The sequence below is a fragment of the Bombina bombina genome, chromosome 2, assembly GCF_027579735.1.
Source record: "Bombina bombina isolate aBomBom1 chromosome 2, aBomBom1.pri, whole genome shotgun sequence".
In the NCBI taxonomy this organism is placed as follows: Eukaryota; Metazoa; Chordata; class Amphibia; order Anura; family Bombinatoridae; genus Bombina; species Bombina bombina.
Genome location: NC_069500.1, coordinates 368099936 through 368122849, shown reverse-complemented (window position 1 = coordinate 368122849; position 22914 = coordinate 368099936).

Sequence of the window (22914 nt, the reverse complement as noted above, 5' to 3'; positions counted from 1 at the left end):
AGTACAAGTTAATTCTCTTTTATACTCTATGGGGAAAGATGTGGAGCCAGTGTTCAAGAAGGGGAAGAATTTAACTTTGATATAGTTATGGATAAACTCAGTGCCCACTTTGTGCCCAAAAGAAATGTGATTCACGAGAGAGCTTGTTTTCACAAACGAAATCAGCGTGTGGGAGAATCTGTGGAGTCATTTGTGTGCAGCCTGTATGAACTAGCTGAATTCTGTGAGTTTGGTGTTGCTAAAGAAGAGCAAATCAGAGACAGAATAGTTATTGGAATTGCAGATGCTGAAGTCTCACTGAAGCTGCAGTTAGAGCCTGATTTAACATTAGATGGGGCTATTAGGATGGCCCGTCAGAGTGAACTGGTGAAAAAGCAAAGTGCTGATCTGAGGTCTGAGAGTATTGTAGATGAAGTGCAACAGTCCAGGAAAACTGCTAGTGAAAGGCACAGTGTGAGCGGTAGATCTAAAATAATGGATAGACCTAGAAGTGGATGGGCGCAGCATGCCCGATGCACATGGTGCTACCGTGCCCATGATCAGAGTGTTATATGCCCGGCCAGAGATAAAAGATGCAGAAAATGTAACAGAATGGGCCATTTTGAAGGGGTGTGTAAAACTGAATACATTAAGGAAATGCAAGTGGACAGTGACCAGGAGGGTCAGGAAGTGTCTTTTGTGGGGTCTGTTGTGGAACGGCCAAGCTCAGAGGAAGATTGGAAGGTTACTTTTGCTGTAATTGGAGCTAATGTTGATTTTAAGATTGACACAGGAGCAGATATCACTGTAATGTCTCTCACTGCATTTATGAAACTGCCTTGACAGCCCCATCTGGTGAAGGTTACTACAAATGTCCATAGTCCTGGTGGCCGCATTGATTGTGCAGGGAAATTTCTTGCCAACTGTGAGTACAAGCGAAGGAAATTCACCATGTGGGTGCATGTGATTCGAGGTCAGTGTGTTAGCAATTTATTGAGCAGAAAAGCAGCCTGTGACTTGGGCCTCGTGGCCAGAGTGAATGAGATCTCCGAAGATATGTTTGGCGAATTGGGCCTACTGAATTGCAAGCCAGTCCGTATAGCACTTAAAAGTGACGCAGTCCCATACTGTATCTCTACTCCCCGTAGAATTCCGTTCCCGCTCATGCCTCAAGTGGAGAAGGAGCTTATGCGCATGAAGTCTATGGGGGTTATTGAGGAGGTTGTTGAAGCGACTGATTGGTGTGCCCCCATTGTTCCTGTTGCAAAGAAAAACGGAAAGGTGCGCATCTGTGTGGACCTGAAAAGGTTGAATGAGGCAGTGAAGAGAGAGAGATTTGTGCTGCCGACATTAGAAGATATAGCTCCAAAGTTGGCTGGGGCAAAGTTCTTTTCTACATTGGATGCTTCTAGCTGCTTTTGGCAGATCCTCTTAGATCCAAAGTGCCGCAAACTGACTACCTTTATCACACCGGTAGGTCGGTTTTGTTTCTGCAGACTCCCCTTTGGGATATCCTCTGCTCCTGAAATCTTTCAAAGGGAACTGAGTTCTCTCCTGAGTGACCACATGGGCACAGCAGTCATCATGGGTCTACAGTGGAGGAGCATGATCAGCGTTTAAGTTGTGTGCTGCAGGCTATCAAAGAGTCTGGGCTGAAGTTAAATAAAGAAAAATGTCATTTTAGGAAAACTGAATTATGTTACTTTGGGCATATTATCAATGGGGATGGCATCAAACCAGACCCCGAGAAAATTTGTGCTATTGAACAGATGAAAAGTCCTTCTGATGTACATGAGCTGAGACAGATATTGGGCCTGGTAAATTATGTGGGCAAGTTTCTTCCAGATTTATTAACAGTTCTACACCCTATCACAGAGTTGCTAAAGAAAGACGTTGCCTGGGTTTGGGGACCTTCACAAGAAAAATCTTTTATGCAGGCCAAGTCCCTGCTGGGGTTCTACGACCCTTCCAAAAAGACTGTGGTTAGTGCTGATGCAAGCAGTTATGGGTTGGGGGCTGCTCTCCTGCAGTTAAATGAAAATAAACTACAACCCATCGCCTACTGTTCCCGCACACTGACGGCTGCGGAGTCAAAATACGCTCAAATTGAGAGAGTGCCTGGCTGCAGTTTGGGCCTGTGAGCGCTTTCAGCGGTATCTAGTGGGTTTAGAGAAATTTAGTCTGGTGACTGACCATAAACCGCTAGTCCCTCTGATCAACTCCTACGATATCGACAAAACACCCTTAAGATGCCAGAGACTTTTAATGAGACTACTCAGGTTCAATGTTCAGGCAGTGCATGTGCCGGGGAAACAACTGGTTGTGGCAGATACACTATCCAGGCTCCCGCTAGCTGCTGCTGAAGAATCCTCAACTGAATCTGATGTGAAAGTGTATGTTGATTCGGTTCTGGCCTCAAAGTCCATTTCTTCAAGGAAACTGGAAGAAATAAAGAAAGAGACATATTTGGACACAGATCTGCAAGAGGTTATAAAGTACATAAAAGAAGTATAGCCCGAGAGCCGGGCAGCCTGGATGTCTTTAAGTTCTTACCAGTCAGAGAGGACGCAGCTCACAGAGCTGGAGGGGTTGGGGCTGTTCCAAGACCGCATCGTTATCCCTGTCAGCATGAGGAAGGAGATGTTAAACAGGATTCACGATGGCCACTTAGGCATTACAAAGTGCATGGAAAGGGCAACTACAGCGGTGTGGTGGCCTGGGATCAGCTCCGACATTGCAAATCACGTGTCTAAATGTACCTTTTACCGGGAACACCGGCCTACTCAGAGAAGGGAGCCCTTGATTTCTACTCCACTGCCTGCGGGGCCGTGGCAGAAAATAGCTGCTGATTTGTGTGAACTGCACGGGAAAAAGTTCCTTGTTGTGATCGACTACTATTCCAGGTATTTGGAAATTGCACCTTTGAATGATATCACGTCAAGCCGTTATCATCCATCTGAAGAGCTTGTTCGCCCGGTGGGGCATTCCAATGGAGCTGGTGAGTGATAATGGCATGCAGTTCGCTTCTGCAGAGTTAAGTGCTTTCAGCAGGGAATATGACTTTGTACATTCCACGTCAAGTCCACATTACCCGCAGGCCAACGGAATGGCTGAAAGGGCAGTTCAAACAACAAAGTTCATTTTAAAGCAATCTGAGCCATACCTAGCCCTCTTGTCATACAGGGCGATGCCCATTCAAGCCACCGGGTTTAGCCCGGCACAGCTGATGCAAGGACACCAGATTCGCACCACTTTACCCTCGGTGGGTGTCTTCAAGCTGACTGGATCTGTTCCTCGGGACGAAGTCCTTAGGAGGGATGAAGAGGCCAAAAAGGGCTATCGTTTCTTCTACGACCGGAGACATTCTGTCAGGCCCTTACAGGAACTAAATGCAGGGCAAAGTGTCAGAATTAAACTGGACGATGAGAAGAAATGGAAGACGCCTGCTACGGTAATTGGACGCTCTCCAGAACCAAGGTCTTATGCAGTCCTTACTGATGGAGGGACGGTTACACGCCGTAACCGACGACATCTTCAGCTTGTACCAGAGAGTCTGGAACTGGATGCCTCAGTACCACCGCTGGTGGGATCCCCTGTTCTAAGAGAGGTGCCTTCCCCTCAGCAAGATCACAGCGGGGATATGTCTATGCCTCCAGCGGACTCTTATTCACCTCCTTCTATATCAGAGGACAGTTCATGCAAAGTTACATCAAGCGGAAGAGTGGTGAAACTTCCAGCCCGATATAGGGACTGACTTTAGAACAGTGACCGGAAGTATGGGCAGAATAATCCCATGGTCACTGTGGACTAGGGTAGTCTACCCCGATGTCCAAGTCAGGATGTAATTAATGTTGTTAATTTTTCTGTAACCAAGTTGCTATATACTGTTCAAAAATGTTGTTGTATGCTCTTTGTATACCCTGTTATTTGTTATATTTAAATGTATGCTTCGCCCTTTGAAAAGGGGAAGATGTGATGAGAGCAGGAAGTGATGTCACTAGTTTGGGGGCGGGGCTTAGGTCCGGTGGTCTGTGTCGCAGTTAGTTAGTGAAATCAACCTGACTAGATGTGTTTCCATGCTCTGTAATAAAATAGAGTTGTACCATCATTGCTGTGTCCTGCATATGTCCCCTGCATCTCATGACAGTAATAAATCCCCCTCCACAGAATTAAATATTTTATTTTCCATTTTCTTACTAATAATGTCTGTCTGCATAAATACTGGGCTGCTGGGTAGATCAGCATAGGTTTTCATGACAGGCTCCCTGCTTGATAGAAAACTGTGGGGTTGCATTGCCTGACAGAACATGACTTTACTGCTTGCATGATCACTGTGTATTTGAAGTCTGTCCTCCAGGTGATGGAAGTAAAGCAGCAGCAGAACATAACATGTTTGTTGCTGTGTGGGCTGAATGGTAACTCTTATACTCCTGAAAAAATAGTGCATTACCAAGTTGTCCCACTCAACTTGACTTCATCCACCACCACCAATTGACTTCATCCACCACCACCAATTGACTTCATCCACCACCACCAATTGACTTCATCCACCACCACCAATTGACTTCATCCACCACCACCAAATTTAAGAAGAAGATGCAGTGTTGGTCCTATAGACAGCTTATTCCTGTTCTTTTCTACAAACATTTCATGGGTGTATTGGTTAGTTGCCTTGAATATTGTGAAGTTCCCTAGACTTTCACAATAAATGTATCATGTCCTGGATGCTCAGCTACAAAAAGGTAGTCTTACTTGATAAAAGCTAAGTGCTCACTTGTAACATCACATAGCCATATACTCCATACAAGTTTTCTAGTCTGTCATGCAGTCCCAGTGAAAATACTTTCAAATTTCCTTTATAAACAAACCTTATTCAGCCTAGGAAATTAGGGCTGTTTGGAATGTATTGGCGATTACGTTGCAGCCCCAAGACCATGGGGCCTATCTATCAAGTTCCGAATGGAGCTTGACGCCCCGTGTTTCTGGCGAGCCTGCAGGCTCACCAGAAACACCAGTTATGAAGTCTAAAGACCGCTGCTCCATAACCCTGTCCGCCTGCTCTGATGAGGCGGACAGGAATCGCAGCAATTCAACCCGATCGAGTACGATCTGGTTGATTGACACCCCCCTGCTGGCGGCCGATTGGCCGCGAGTCTGCAGGGGGCGGTGTTGCACCAGCAGCTCTTGTGAGCTGCTGGTGCAATGCTGAATCCGGAGAGCGTATTGCTCTCTCCATTCAGTGATCTCTGTCGGACCTGATCCGCACTATTTGTTAAAAAGGCCTCTATAGGTTGGACATCCCTGTTCTTATGTATTAATTTAATATTTTTGATATTTTGAGATCATTAAAATGCTGTTATACTAACCTACATTAAAAAATACATTTATTTTACTTAGATAGCACAGCAGTTACTTGCATCTGAAATGCTGTCCTTGAAAACTAACTGATATATTGCCAATTAATAGTAGATAATATTGCATGTTGCATAATCCAATGTTCTGCACATAGCAGAATATATTCTATTTATTCTTAAAGACATATTTAAATATATATACGATGGATTTTTGCACATACTGTATATATATATATATATATATATATATATATATATATATATATATATATATAGGAATATATATTAAAAAAGACACAGAACATATTCCACTATGTGCAGAACATTGGAATGTGAAATATTTACATTAAATACAAATTATAACACTTTATTTAATATGAATATTGCATAAATATGATTTTTCATGTTTTCATCTACTTGACTGCAAAGGGCTGGAATAATATATATATATGTGTATGTGTGTGTGTCTATACATGTGTGTACATATGTATTTATATGTGTATATGTGTTTAAATAGGTACACACTTATAAACAAACATATATATTTATTTATATATATATATACAGTATTTATAAAACAGAATTTATGTTTACCTGATAAATTACTTTCTCCAACGGTGTGTCCGGTCCACGGCGTCATCCTTACTTGTGGGATATTCTCTTCCCCAACAGGAAATGGCAAAGAGCCCAGCAAAGCTGGTCACATGATCCCACCTAGGCTCCGCCTACCCCAGTCATTCGACCGACGTTAAGGAGGAATATTTGCATAGGAGAAACCATATGATACCGTGGTGACTGTAGTTAAAGAAAATAAATTATCAGACCTGATTAAAAAAACCAGGGCGGGCCGTGGACCGGACACACCGTTGGAGAAAGTAATTTATCAGGTAACCATAAATTCTGTTTTCTCCAACATAGGTGTGTCCGGTCCACGGCGTCATCCTTACTTGTGGGAACCAATACCAAAGCTTTAGGACACGGATGAAGGGAGGGAGCAAATCAGGTCACCTAAATGGAAGGCACCACGGCTTGCAAAACCTTTCTCCCAAAAATAGCCTCAGAAGAAGCAAAAATATCAAACTTGTAAAATTTGGTAAAAGTGTGCAGTGAAGACCAAGTCGCTGCCCTACATATCTGATCAACAGAAGCCTCGTTCTTGAAGGCCCATGTGGAAGCCACAGCCCTAGTGGAATGAGCTGTGATTCTTTCAGGAGGCTGCCGTCCGGCAGTCTCGTAAGCCAATCTGATGATGCTTTTAATCCAAAAAAAGAGAGAGGTAGAAGTTGCTTTTTGACCTCTCCTTTTACCAGAATAAACAACAAACAAGGAAGATGTTTGTCTAAAATCCTTTGTAGCATCTAAATAGAATTTTAGAGCGCGAACAACATCCAAATTGTGCAACAAATGTTCCTTCTTCGAAACTGGTTTCGGACACAAAGAAGGTACGACTATCTCCTGGTTAATGTTTTTGTTAGAAACAACTTTTGGAAGAAAACCAGGTTTAGTACGTAAAACCACCTTATCTGCATGGAACACCAGATAAGGAGGAGAACACTGCAGAGCAGATAATTCTGAAACTCTTCTAGCAGAAGAAATTGCAACCAAAAACAAAACTTTCCAAGATAATAACTTAATATCAACGGAATGTAAGGGTTCAAACGGAACCCCCTGAAGAACTGAAAGAACCAAGTTGAGACTCCAAGGAGGAGTCAAAGGTTTGTAAACAGGCTTGATTCTAACCAGAGCCTGAACAAAGGCTTGAACATCTGGCACAGCTGCCAGTTTTTTGTGAAGTAACACAGACAAGGCAGAAATCTGTCCCTTCAAGGAACTTGCAGATAATCCTTTCTCCAATCCTTCTTGAAGAAAGGATAGAATCTTAGGAATCTTTACCTTGTCCCAAGGGAATCCTTTAGATTCACACCAACAGATATATTTTTTCCATATTTTGTGGTAAATTTTTCTAGTTACAGGCTTTCTGGCCTGAACAAGAGTATCAATAACAGAATCTGAGAACCCTCGTTTTGATAAGATCAAGCGTTCAATCGCCAAGCAGTCAGCTGGAGTGAGACCAGATTCGGATGTTCGAACGGACCTTGAACAAGAAGGTCTCGTCTCAAAGGTAGCTTCCATGGTGGAGCCGATGACATATTCACCAGATCTGCATACCAAGTCCTGCGTGGCCACGCAGGAGCTATCAAGATCACCGACGCCCTCTCCTGATTGATCCTGGCTACCAGCCTGGGGATGAGAGGAAACGGCGGGAATACATAAGCTAGTTTGAAGGTCCAAGGTGCTACTAGTGCATCTACTAGAGTCGCCTTGGGATCCCTGGATCTGGACCCGTAGCAAGGAACCTTGAAGTTCTGATGAGAGGCCATCAGATCCATGTCTGGAATGCCCCACAGTTGAGTAATTTGGGCAAAGATTTCCGGATGGAGTTCCCACTCCCCCGGATGTAATGTCTGACGACTCAGAAAATCCGCTTCCCAATTTTCCACTCCTGGGATGTGGATTGCAGACAGGTGGCAGGAGTGAGTCTCCGCCCATTGAATGATTTTGGTCACTTCTTCCATCGCCAGGGAACTCCTTGTTCCCCCCTGATGGTTGATGTACGCAACAGTCGTCATGTTGTCTGATTGAAACCGTATGAACTTGGCCTTTGCTAGCTGAGGCCAAGCCTTGAGAGCATTGAATATCGCTCTCAGTTCCAGAATATTTATCGGTAGAAGAGATTCTTCCCGAGACCAAAGACCCTGAGCTTTCAGGGATCCCCAGACCGCGCCCCAGCCCATCAGACTGGCGTCGGTCGTGACAATGACCCACTCTGGTCTGCGGAAGGTCATCCCTTGTGACAGGTTGTCCAGGGACAGCCACCAACGGAGTGAGTCTCTGGTCCTCTGATTTACTTGTATCTTCGGAGACAAGTCTGTATAGTCCCCATTCCACTGACTGAGCATGCACAGTTGTAATGGTCTTAGATGAATGCGCGCAAAAGGAACTATGTCCATTGCCGCTACCATCAAACCTATTACTTCCATGCACTGCGCTATGGAAGGAAGAGGAACGGAATGAAGTGTTTGACAAGAGTTTAGAAGTTTTGTTTTTCTGGCCTCTGTCAGAAAAATCCTCATTTCTAAGGAGTCTATTATTGTTCCCAAGAAGGGAACCCTTGTCGACGGAGATAGAGAACTCTTTTCCACGTTCACTTTCCATCCGTGAGATCTGAGAAAGGCCAGGACTATGTCCGTGTGAGCCTTTGCTTGAGGAAGGGACGACGCTTGAATCAGAATGTCGTCCAAGTAAGGTACTACTGCAATGCCCCTTGGTCTTAGCACCGCTAGAAGGGACCCTAGTACCTTTGTGAAAATCCTTGGAGCAGTGGCTAATCCGAAAGGAAGCGCCACGAACTGGTAATGCTTGTCCAGGAATGCGAACCTTAGGAACCGATGATGTTCCTTGTGGATAGGAATATGTAGATACGCATCCTTTAAATCCACCGTGGTCATGAATTGACCTTCCTGGATGGAAGGAAGAATTGTTCGAATGGTTTCCATTTTGAACGATGGAACCTTGAGAAACTTGTTTAAGATCTTGAGATCTAAGATTGGTCTGAACGTTCCCTCTTTTTTGGGAACTATGAACAGATTGGAGTAGAACCCCATCCCTTGTTCTCCTAATGGAACAGGATGAATCACTCCCATTTTTAACAGGTCTTCTACACAATGTAAGAATGCCTGTCTCTTTATGTGGTCTGAAGACAATTGAGACCTGTGGAACCTCCCCCTTGGGGGAAGCCCCTTGAATTCCAGAAGATAACCTTGGGACACTATTTCTAGTGCCCAAGGATCCAGAACATCTCTTGCCCAAGCCTGAGCGAAGAGAGAGAGTCTGCCCCCCACCAGATCCGGTCCCGGATCGGGGGCCAACATTTCATGCTGTCTTAGTAGCAGTGGCAGGTTTCTTGGCCTGCTTTCCCTTGTTCCAGCCTTGCATTGGTCTCCAGGCTGGCTTGGCTTGAGAAGTATTACCCTCTTGCTTAGAGGACGTAGCACTTGGGGCTGGTCCGTTTCTACGAAAGGGACGAAAATTAGGTTTATTTTTGGCCTTGAAAGACCTATCCTGAGGAAGGGCGTGGCCCTTACCCCCAGTGATATCAGAGATAATCTCTTTCAAGTCAGGGCCAAACAGCGTTTTCCCCTTGAAAGGAATGTGAAGGAGTTTGTTCTTGGAAGACGCATCCGCTGACCAAGATTTCAACCAAAGCGCTCTACGCGCCACAATAGCAAACCCAGAATTCTTCGCCGCTAACCTAGCCAATTGCAAAGTGGCGTCTAGGGTGAAAGAATTAGCCAATTTGAGAGCACGGATTCTGTCCATAATCTCCTCATAAGGAGGAGAATCACTATCGATCGCCTTTACTAGCTCATCGAACCAGAAACACGCGGCTGTAGTGACAGGGACAATGCATGAAATTGGTTGTAGAAGGTAACCTTGCTGAACAAACATCTTTTTAAGCAAACCTTCTAATTTTTTATCCATAGGATCTTTGAAAGCACAACTATCTTCTATGGGTATAGTGGTGCGTTTGTTTAAAGTAGAAACCGCTCCCTCGACCTTGGGGACAGTCTGCCATAAGTCCTTTCTAGGGTCGACCATAGGAAACAATTTTTTAAATATGGGGGGAGGGACGAAAGGTATACCGGGCCTTTCCCATTCTTTATTTACAATGTCCGCCACCCGCTTGGGTATAGGAAAAGCTTCTGGGAGCCCCGGGACCTCTAAGAACTTGTCCATTTTACATAGTTTCTCTGGGATGATCAAATTCTCACAATCATCCAGAGTGGATAATACCTCCTTAAGCAGAGCGCGGAGATGTTCCAACTTAAATTTAAATGTAATCACATCAGGTTCAGCTTGTTGAGAAATTTTCCCTGAATCTGAAATTTCTCCCTCAGACAAAACCTCCCTGGCCCCCTCAGACTGGTGTAGGGGCATTTTAGAACCATTATCATCAGCGTCCTCATGCTCTTCAGTATCTAAAACAGAGCAGTCGCGCTTACGCTGATAAGTGGGCATTTTGGCTAAAATGTTTTTGATAGAATTATCCATTACAGCCGTTAATTGTTGCATAGTAAGGAGTATTGGCACGCTAGATGTACTAGGGGCCTCCTGAGTGGGCAAGACTCGTGTAGACGAAGGAGGGAATGATGCAGTACCATGCTTACTCCCCTCACTTGAGGAATCATCTTGGGCATCATTTTCAGTGTCACATAAATCACATTTATTTAAATGAGAAGGAACCTTGGCTTCCCCACATTCAGAACACAGTCTATCTGGTAGTTCAGACATGTTAAACAGGCATAAACTTGATAACAAAGTACAAAAAACGTTTTAAAATAAAACCGTTACTGTCACTTTAAATTTTAAACTGAACACACTTTATTACTGCAATTGCGAAAAAGTATGAAGGAATTGTTCAAAATTCACCAAATTTTCACCACAGTGTCTTAAAGCCTTAAAAGTATTGCACACCAAATTTGGAAGCTTTAACCCTTAAAATAACGGAACCGGAGCCGTTTTTAACTTTAACCCCTTTACAGTCCCTGGTATCTGCTTTGCTGAGACCCAACCAAGCCCAAAGGGGAATACGATACCAAATGACGCCTTCAGAAAGTCTTTTCTATGTATCAGAGCTCCTCACACATGCGACTGCATGTCATGCTTCTCAAAAACAAGTGCGCAATACCGGCGCGAAAATGAGGCTCTGCCTATGATTAGGGAAAGCCCCTAGAGCAGTGCTTTCCAAACTGTGTGTCGGGACACACTAGTGTGTCGGCAGCAGTGTGTAGGTGTGTCCCTGCTTCAGCACTAATTTATTTAAATTTAATTTTAAAAAATTTTTTTTTGGTTTCTGCCTTTCCGCCTGCCTGCTACGCATATCACATGGTTGACAAATGATTGATACCTAGTGAGTCACAGATCATCTTAACCTATTGGCGCAGCTCAGTGGGAACTGAAACTATTGCCATTGGCGGCTCCTGGCTGCACGTGTAGTCTCCTTAATTGGCTTGTGACTGCATGTGTAGTCTCCTTAATCGGCTTGTGACTGCATGTGTAGTCAGTGAGTGGGACAGCAGTGTGTTTGCAGCGCGGGCAGTAGTCAATCAGACTCACTGAGCTCTGAGGGCGGCAGCTTAAACGCTGAGCTGAAGTCAGTGTGGGTTTTTTTTTGCAGCTAGCTCCCAGTAGTGCATTGCTGCTGCTGCTCTTGATATATGGATAGGAAGGGGGAGCTTAAAAAATGCTTGATGATGAAATGCGAGTGTCTTTATCTAACATTCCACCAAATATTCAGAAACTGTGTTCATCCCATCAACCTCATACATTCCATTAAAATAGTAAGTAGCTATTGGTGTTATTCTTGCACATACAAGAATATGTCGTATCTCTTAAAACAAGTTCGTTTAACCTCCTTTTTGCTAAAACAACTGAATTACTGTGTCGCGAAATTATGTAGGTCTAAAAAGTGTGTCCCCAATATGAAAAGTTTGGAAAGCTCTGCCCTAGAGAATAAGGTGTCTAAAACAGTGCCTGCCGATATTATTTAACAAAAATACCCAGATTAAATGATTCCTCAAGGCTAAATATGTGTAATATATGAATCGATTTAGCCCAGAAAATGTCCACAGTCTTAATAAGCCCTTGTGAAGCCCTTATTTACTGTCTGAATAAAAATGGCTTACCGGATCCCATAGGGAAAATGACAGCTTCCAGCATTACATCGTCTTGTTAGAATGTGTCATACCTCAAGCAGCAAAAGACTGCTCACTGTTCCCCCAACTGAAGTTAATTCCTCTCAACAGTCCTGTGTGGAACAGCCATGGATTTTAGTAACGGTTGCTAAAATCATTTTCCTCATACAAACAGAAATCTTCATCTCTTTTCTGTTTCAGAGTAAATAGTACATACCAGCACTATTTTAAAATAACAAACTCTTGATTGAATAATAAAAACTACAGTTAAACACTAAAAAACTCTAAGCCATCTCCGTGGAGATGTTGCCTGTACAACGGCAAAGAGAATGACTGGGGTAGGCGGAGCCTAGGTGGGATCATGTGACCAGCTTTGCTGGGCTCTTTGCCATTTCCTGTTGGGGAAGAGAATATCCCACAAGTAAGGATGACGCCGTGGACCGGACACACCTATGTTGGAGAAATATTTAGACATGTACAGTATAAGTATGTATCCCTATGTTAAAGCCCTTTGCAGCCATTTTTTGTATAACACCTGATATCTTTGAGCCCTTATAACTTATTATTAATTTTTTTTAAATAATTTTTTTAAATGTATTTTTGATGTGTTTTGTGACACTTTTTTTGCCTTGCGTAACAGTTAACCAGAGTTTTGAAGTCGCAGTAATCATTCGGGTGTAACCCACAATGCACTCACTCATTCTCATTTACTTTCAACTTGTAATAGGAGCGGAATTTAACTTGTACACAAATGGCCACAAAAAAACAATATTGCTTGTGCGCAAACGATAGGGCTCCACTCATAATCTAGTCCTAAGTTTGAAAAAATATATCGCTGTGCACATTTATCCTGTTGCATGTTGTTGTTAAAAATAAAACTTTTCTGAAGAATTTTAGTACAAACAAGCATCTACATCAAAAATGAAATTATTTAATGATAGCTATATCTTTTTTTACTGTAATCTTCTAAAATATGTATTTTAACACTGAATTTCAATGCACATTTAATTAAAAAAATGTATATCATGCAAGTGAAAGAGCATTTAAACCTCTTAAAATGAAAAAACAGGTTAAGCTTATTTATTTTGCATTTACACTAACAGGTGCACATGAATGTGTTTGCTTATTGCTTATCATCTTTGAGAAAGCACAGAATGCAGGGCAAATGAGGCAGAGGATTTTGATAGCGAGGGTCAATAGTCGTATCAGAGAATGGTGGCTGTTAGGAGCGCTGAGATCACCTAATAGTAGGGTTCTCTGCTAAGTAGAGTCAGGGATATCCCAAAAAATTCTAAGTGAGCCAACCTTAAAAGATATACATATTTATTGTAACAAAGGATGAACTAAGAAAATAAAAAAATTATTTAAAAAACAATGGTATTAGACATTGACTCTGAACCCATATTCGTGCTCCTGAATAATGATCAAGCTTCTAAATGATATAGTTACAGTGATATAATATATTGCAAATTCTCACATGTGAAACAATCAATATTGTGAAAATAAAAATTCAATCAACCATGAAATTAGGTGTACACCTTCAAAAATCAAAAAACAAAAAACAAAAATCAAAAATCAAAAAATGTGTCCTCTTTGTGAATATATCTGTGAAAAAAATGTAAAAAATGTGAAGAAATGAAAAAATGTGATGAAATGAAAAAAGTTTTTTCATTTGATTTTTGAAGGTGTACACCTAATTTCATGGTTGATTGAATTTTTATTTTCACAATATTGATTGTTTCACATGTGAGAATTTGCAATATATTATATCACTGTAACTATATCATTTAGAAGCTTGATCATTATTCAGGAGCACGAATATGGGTTCAGAGTCAAATTCTAATTGTTTTTTAAATAATTTTTTTATTTTCTTAGTTCATCCTTTGTTACAATAAATATGTATATCTTTTAAGGTTGGCTCACTTAGAATTTTTTGGGATATCCCTGACTCTACTTAGCAGAGAACCCTACTATTAGGTGATCTCAGCGCTCCTAACAGCCACCATTCTCTGATATCAAACCAAGATCAGGTCGAGAGATCTTGCACCTAGGAGCTATAGTAGTAATACTCTTTGGCGCTGGAGACATATACACTTCAATAGTCGTATCATGCATGTATTTAAAGGAACACTAAAGTTAAAATAACTTTCATTATTCAGGTAGCGCAGACAATTTTAAACAACTTTCCAAATCCCTTCAATTACCTAAATATGAACAATCTTGGTATATGCACTCTTTCTGAGGCACCAGCCCCTGCATGTGTAAGATTTATAGAATATATGTAGATGCATTTAGTGATTGGCTGATAGTTGTCACATGATGCAGTGTGAAGCAAAATAAAATAAAAAAATGTGCTACTCATGTGAAATTCAAACCAACTGCTTTTGCATTGTCTATTTATTATGCTTTTTTTTTTAGTATGCTATTCTACTGTTTTTTGGAGCCCTTCAATCCACAATAATGACTTTTCATTGTTTATGTTTACCATTATCATTGGACTATACAATAAAAATGTCTGATTGTGATTTCATCAACACTGGAAGGGCTCATCTGCATCTGCTAATTTATCAATAATTATCAAATGGTAGTGTTATTTCCTGCACAGCTGCCAGGCCAGTTTCCTGTCCAGCAGTCTTCTTTTCCCAGCGTCAGGTGGAAGGGCAGTGTGAAAGACAATGCGGACTATAATGCAAGAAAAAATAACAAAAATATAATCAAATTCAGAGCTGAGGTCAGGCAGAGGGTCAAATTCAGTCAGGCAGCAAGCGAGCAGAATCGGCAGGCAAGAGAATGGTCAGAGATTCAGGCAAAGGTCAAAATCCAGATAAAATACAAGACAAAATAAAAAAATATTATATATATATATATATATATATATATATATATATATATATATATAGGAACAAACACCCAGCGACAAGCTTCATACAAGGGCTCAGACTAAAGTTAGTCCTATGAGATTGGCAATTACCAGAACCTGAACAGAAGGTTGAACCAAAGAGTAAAAACAAAAAAATCAAAAAAGAACTAAAGAACAAGAAACTAAAACTCTTCCCAGTGATGAACAGACAGCATAGAGGGCCAATAGGGCAAAGGGGTTACTGGATCAAAATCAGGTTCAGTTCATGAAAGTGTGTCCACACAGCAAGACTGCTTTTTAATATCCTGAACAATTGGTAGAGATATAACAGGAAGATTGTGATGAATCTCATAGTTGTGCAATAATAAAATACATTAAATAATTTTCCTATTTAAGTCACACTAAACATCCTAGAGCAGTTTCAGCTTACACTCTAGCGCAAATTATAACTTTCAACTTGTAACATGAGTGCAAGTTAGCAGATACGCAACATAAATTGTAAGTATAGGTTGCGCTCAAGCAAAGTCAGCTATACTAACCCTTCTCTATTTAACAAGCTTTCCCATGGACTTACAATATCAAGTCATCCGCTAATGTTAGAGAGGTCCAGCAAAATATCATTAGCGTGCCGAGTATAAATGTAATTTGGCCCATAGTATGTAAAAACAATGTTACAATGTAATACAATAACACATTAAAACAAGGAAATTTGTATAAAGTTGAAACACTGTCTATTTTTTTCTAAAACTTTATTTAGTACTAGTTTTGAAGTAAGAACTATTCTGCCAAACTTTGCTGATGAAGATTGTAGCACACCCAGGAGTCATAAAAGTGCCACAAGTTTTCCAGATAGCTGATTCACCAATGTCAGATATTGATGCATCATTCTGAAGTGCCCAGGAAGTAGATACTACCCTAGTAGAATGTGCCTTAAGTCCATCTGGAACTTGCAGCTTGTTAAGCTGGTAAACTTTCAAAATGCACTGGACAATCCCAACTGCCTCTTTGATCTTTGGTGCTGGATAAGAAAAATTTAGAATCTTCTGAAATAAATCCATAAACTGAAATGAAGAAGAAAATCAGAAACCAGAAAAAATAAAGAAAAAACTGGAAACATAGTCTATCCGACGAAACTTGACACGAAGACAGAAATCCTGAAGAACTGGAAGGTAAAACATCAGATACAACTTGAGCTTGAAGAAAATCCTTAGAAGGAATCCGAATTTCAGAACCCAGATGAAGAGGGACCTGGAGCTAAAAAGTTACAAATAACAATGAGTATTAAAACACAAACTGGGCATGGGAATAGGGAGGAAAAATAATCGTCTCTGTCTCTTCAATAAAATCTAGAATATACCTTCACAAAGCTAGGATAATCTGAATTTTATTACAAGGATAGAGACTTATATTTTGCAAGTTTAAAGCTAACAAATACAAGAATTTCGGCATTAAGAATTTCTTGAAAAGATGCTGATTTACAAAAAGCTTTAGAAGCAGCAGCTCCTCTTATAGAATGAGAAGTGAAAGATTTATCTATTCCTGCTTCATTCATAACCCATTTGATCCATCTGCTAATAAAAATATAAGAAACAGGAAGATGAGGGGGAGAAAAGGAAATCAAAAGTTGATTAGAAGAGGAGTTACGAAAAGAATAAGTACGTTTCTCATATTCTTTGAGACAAAGTACTACACATAAAAGAGGATGATCAGAAAAATAAGGATAAAATATAGAAGAAGACAGATTTAGTTCTTCTAGAAATATAAAAAATTACACCTTGAGGTGAGAACATTTTAGAAGAAAAATCTATAGCCTTGACATCAGAAACTCCTCTGCAAGATAAAAGACAAAGAAGAGAAGCAAGTTTACAAGTAAGTTGCTTAAGGGAAAGTAATTCATTAGAAGGCCAAGATTGAAAGAGAGAAAATATTAAATTAACATCCCAAAAAGAAGAATATTTAGCCGAAGGAGGTCTCTTAATCTTTATAGATTTCATAAGTCTGGAAACAGAAATATGTTGACCAATAGGAGAATTATTAATTAATTCCTGACCTGCCGAAATAGCAGATCTATAAACATTAATAGACCTATAGGCCAAACCTTCCTCAAAAAGAGAAGAAAGAAAATGTAAAATGTCATTTAAAGGAGCTGAAAAGGGATCCAAATGTCTTTGACTGCACCAGCCAGACCACTTAGACCAGGAGGATAAGTAACATTTCTTAGGTCCTGGTGCCCAAGAGTCTTGTAATAATGATCTAGCTGATGAAGAAAGACCTTCGGAAGCCCAGGATCCCCTGAAATTGTCCATGCAATAAGACAAAGAGAACCCTAAAGAACTAGTTCGTGAAAATCTCCATTTGGGTCTGACAGAAGATAAGGAACCATGGGAAATAGAATTGGAAACTGAAATGACATTTCTAACAGAGACGGGTACCAGGACTGAGTTGGCCAAAACGGAGATATCAGGAGCAGGGAAATCTTGCTCCTCCTGATGACATTCAATACTCGAGGAATCATCGAGAAAGGTGGGGATGCATTAGCTCCTTGAAGTGGCCAGGATTGGAGAAATACATCTATCGCTAAAGCTTCCGGATCCGGACGCCAACTGAAAAAGCGGAGAATCTGATAATTGAGATGGGATGCAAATAAATCTATCGAGAAAGGACCTCTGATAAGGAGTAATTTTTTAAAAAGGTCTGGGTGTAATTTCCAATCGCTTGAGTCTAGAATAAAATAAGAACCCCAATCCACTGCAGTGTGTGAGAGACCCGGAATATATTCTGCTTGAATAGAAATATTGTTCTGAAGACATTGATGAATGAAATTCTTTGTGATATCTGCTAATTGTTTGGAATGAGTGCCACCCAAAAGATTCAGATAACGAACAGCTGAAATATTTTCCATTCTTAAAAGAATTGAAATCTGAGAATTTTGTTTGATAAAACTCTTGATTGCAAAAGAACCTGCTATCAGTTCTAGGCAATTGATCTGTAACTTGCATTCCGAAATAGACCATTTGCCTCCAGTTATTTGAGAACCACATCTGGCTCCCCAATCCGAATTGCTTGCATTCGATTCTATTATAATATCTGGAGCTTTCCCAAATATAGCTTTGCCGTTCCAGGCTTCTATATTGGAAAGCCACCAGACCAATTCTAGTCTGGCTTCTTCTGAAAAAGAGATTCTGTGAGAATAAGAAAAAACCCTTTCTTAAATAATACATTTTTAACCTCTGTAAAGCTCTGTAATGTAAAGGAGCTGGAAAGATTGCTTGAATTGATGAGGACAAAAGTCCCACAATTCTTGCAAGAGTCCTGATTGGGAAGATTTTTTTCTTTAAAAGATGGGAAATCTCTAGTTTTATTTTCTTTATTTTCTCTAAAGGTAAACTCAGAGTAGAAACCGTGGTGTCTATTAAGAAACCAAGAAAGACTAATTTCTGGGAGGGGACAAGAACTGATTTCTTGAAGTTGACTAAGAAACCCAAGTTCTTCAAAATATCTATAGTCATTTCTAGATGAAGAAGAAGGAGAGAAGGATCTTGATTCATAAGGATAATGTCGTCTAAATAAATGATTAAACAAACTCCCCTGAGTCTCAACCAGGCTACAACCAGTTTTAAAATTTTTGTAAAAACCCAGGGGGCGGAAGATAAACCGAAGGGGAGGCAAGTAAACTGCCAAATAGAATCTTTCCAAAGAAATCTGAGAAACTTGCGATGAGAAAAATGAATAGGAACTGTTAAATATACATCTGTCAAGTCCAATCTTACTAACCAATCCTTGTCAATCAGACAATCCCTCAAAAGATGAATGCCCTCCATCTTGAAATGGTTGTAAGAAAGGAAGGCATTCAAATTTCTCAGATTTATCACCGGACGAAGAGAACCCTCTTTCTTTTTCACAAAGAACATGTTGCTGAGAAAAGAATCTAACATGTCTGGAGCTAGTTCTATAGCTTGTTTCCCTTTGAGATTGGAAATCTCTTGGTCTAATAAATCTGAATCTGTTTTTGCAAAAACAATAGGATTTGGGATCCGAATCTGAAAAGGAGGGGACTGAAAATTTAGTAGAAGACCTGAGACTGCTTCTATTACCCAAGCATTTGAAGTAATGACTTTCCAATTTTCTATGAAAAGGGATAATCTGCCTCCAACTCTGTGTGGAGAAAAATTTGTGTTGTGTAAAGAAAATAGTCTTACCTGAGGTCTGGGACGAGATCTTGATCTTGAGAATCTAGGTGCCCAGGAGCGTTGTCTTGAGGGGAAAAAACTGGAAAGGGAGGGATTTGAAGGAGGGAATTGTTGGAACTGCTGGAATTGAGTTCTGTTGCTAAAGTGTGAGCGACCAGGAAAACGACCTCTTCCTTTCCCGGCCAATTCAAAAACATGACTGGGTTGGCTGTAAAAAATCTTTTAATAGATGTTTTAACTTTGTTAAGAGAATTGAATGTGTTGACGTATGTGCTAAGTTCCTTCAGGCCTAAATCCCCAAAAAGAAGACCCTCCGCTTGAGGACCATCTCTGTGGGAGCAAAGTCAGATATTTTAGGATCTATTCTCCTTAAAACCATTCTTCTATGTTGAGAAGAAAGGGCAGTGTTAGCATCCCCAAATAAATAAACAGATCTTTGGATCCATTGTCTTACAATGTAAGGATCCAACATAGCTTTATTTACAATGGCTTCTTCCATAAGTTCAAAAACTTTAGTAATTGGGCCTAAAGTATCTAAATATCTATCTTGACACGCTTTTAGAAACCTGTCAGGCCCTTTTTTAAGATTAAAATTTTTATTATTAACAAATTTAACAACATTTGCATCAATCAAAGAGTAATAGAGGTTTTATGGGGCAAATCAGGGCAGGGGCATTCTGCTTTTAAAGTAGACCTAGCTTTATTGGAGAGGGATTTCCTTAGGTAATGATCAGGAAATTTAGCAACCCTCTTGGAGGGTCTCCAATTGGAAGATCTAGGGTGTTGGAGATCTTCCTGATCTAAATATTCAAGCCCCTCGTTATCTACCAATTTAACTTTAGATTTTTTTAATTAATTTTTTACGTTTTTTAGCTTTTTTGGCTTTAGGAGAGTAATCAGAGGTAGAACTCTCAGAATATTCTGGGGAATAAATAGACTGCCAAGAATTAATATCTGTATCCATATTGGAGTCCGAAGACTCAGTTGTAGAGACCAAGTCTACCTTCCTCTTGGCAGCGCATTTTTTAGGAGCAAAAATCTCAGACTCAGAATCTGAATCTGAATTAAAAAAAATTATTTTACGAGATTTAACTCTATTGTCTGATTTAGACAGACTGGAAGCTCCTTCATTAGTGTCATCACAAATGTCATCTCTAAATTTTTTAGACAAATGTTTTCTTTTTTGAGTAGCCTTTCTGGGTGGTCCAGAAACCTTTTTGACAGAATTAATAGCTGTCTGAAACTGATGTCTCAAATCCTTAATGGATGAATCAATTCAATTTTTTACAGACTCAGTAGTTAAAGAATAAGAGTCTTTCTGAGATATTTTGAGTAAAATAATAAAGTAATAACATAATTTAAATAATTAAATTTCAAATAATTAACTTATATAATATAAATAATAATTCTAGGGAGATTGAGCAAATAAAATTAAGTTAAGTCAAGTAAATCTAAACTTTTAAAAACATCAAATAATAGGCAAAGAGCTAATGAAATAAATTCATAAACTAAGCAGAAAAAAATAGTGACAAAAACCCTTATATATAAATGGTTAAAACCGCAAAAATATTTTTTTTTTACTATAAGTGTATAGTGCAACAATGTAGTAACATCCGACTGAGGGAAGAAAGTGGGCGGGAAGGACCTGCGTCAGCTAAGAAGAGGGAAAACAATCGCGTCACAAAATGGGGCGTGGCCACGTGACCCGGACGTAAGATGTCGGCAAGGAACAGTAAGACCGACAGAAAGAGTAGTTAAGCCACAAGAAGGGTAAGACAATGAGAAGAACCAAATGAATGATAAACAAAGTAAGGACTAACAAATCTTAGTTTCTAAGGCCTAGATTTGGAGTTCGGCGGTAGCCGTCAAAACCAGCGTTAGAGGCTCCTAACGCTGGTTTTGGCCGCCCGCTAGTATTTGGAGTCAGTGATTAAAGGGTCTAACGCTCACTTTTCAGCCGCGACTTTTCCATACCGCAGATCCCCCTACGCCATTTGCGTAGCCTATCTTTTCAATGGGATCTTTCTAACGCTGGTATTTAGAGTCGTTTCTGAAGTGAGCGTTAGAGCTCTAACGACAAGATTCCAGCCGCCTGAAAATAGCAAGAGTTAAGAGCTTTCTGGCTAACGCCGGTTCATAAAGCTCTTAACTACTGTACCCTAAAGTACACTAACACCCATAAACTACCTATGTACCCCTAAACCGAGGTCCCCCCACATCGCCGCCACTCGATTAAAATTTTTAACCCCTAATCTGCCGACCGCCACCTACGTTATACTTATGTACCCCTAATCTGCTGCCCCTAACCCCGCCGACCCCTATATTATATTTATTAACCCCTAACTTGCCCCCCACAACGTCGCCGCCAGCTACTTAAAATAATTAACCCCTAATCTTCCGACCGCAAATCGCCGCCACCTACGTTATCCCTATGTACCCCTAATCTGCTGCCCTAACATCGCCGACCCCTATATTATATTTATTAACCCCTAATCTGCCCCCCTCAACGTCGCCGACACCTGCCTACATTTATTAACCCCTAATCTGCCGAGCGGACCTGAGCGCTACTATAATAAAGTTATGAACCCCTAATCCGCCTCACTAACCCTATCATAAATAGTATTAACCCCTAATCTGCCCTCCCTAACATCGCCGACACCTACCTTCAATTATTAACCCCTAATCTGCCGAGCGGAGCTCACCGCTATTCTAATAAATTGATTAACCCCTAAAGCTAAGTCTAACCCTAACACTAACACCCCCCTAAGTTAAATATAATTTTTATCTAACGAAATAAATTAACTCTTATTAAATAAATTATTCCTATTTAAAGCTAAATACTTACCTGTAAAATAAACCCTAATATAGCTACAATATAAATTATAATTATATTATAGCTATTTTAGGATTAATATTTATTTTACAGGCAACTTTGTAATTATTTTAACCAGGTACAATAGCTATTAAATACCTTGGATGGTGAAGACAAGGTAGGAAGATCTTCAGGGGCTTAGTGTTAGGTTTATTTAAGGGGGGTTTGGGTTAGATTAGGGGTATGTGGGTGGTGGGTTGTAATGTTGGGGGGGGGGTATTGTATTTATTCTTTTACAGGCAAAAGAGCTGAAATTCTTGGGGCATGCCCCGCAAAGGGCCCTGTTCAGGGCTGGTAAGGTAAAAGAGCTTGTAACTTTTTTAATTTAGAATAGGGTAGGGAATTTTTTATTTTGGGGGTCTTTGTTATTTTATTAGGGGGCTTAGAGTAGGTGTAATTAGTTTAAAATTGTTGTAATATTTTTCTTATGTTTGTAAATATTTTTTTATTTTCTGTAACTTAGTTCTTTTTTATTTTTTGTACTTTAGCTAGTTTATTTAATTGTATTTATTTGTAGGAATTGTGTTTAATTAATTTATTGATAGTGTAGTGTTAGGTTAATTGTAGGTAATTGTAGGTAGTTTATTTAATTATTTTATTGATAGGGTAGTGTTAGGTTTAATTATATCTTAGGTTAGGATTTATTTTACAGGTAAATTTGTTATTATTTTAACTAGGTAACTATTAAATAGTTCTTAACTATTTAATAGCTATTGTACCTGGTTAAAATAATTACAAAGTTGCCTGTAAAATATATATTAATCCTAAAATAGCTATAATATAATTATAATTTATATTGTAGCTATATTAGGATTTATTTTACAGGTAAGTATTTAGCTTTAAATAGGAATAATTTATTTAATAAGAGTTAATTAATTTCGTTAGATGTAAATTATATTTAAGT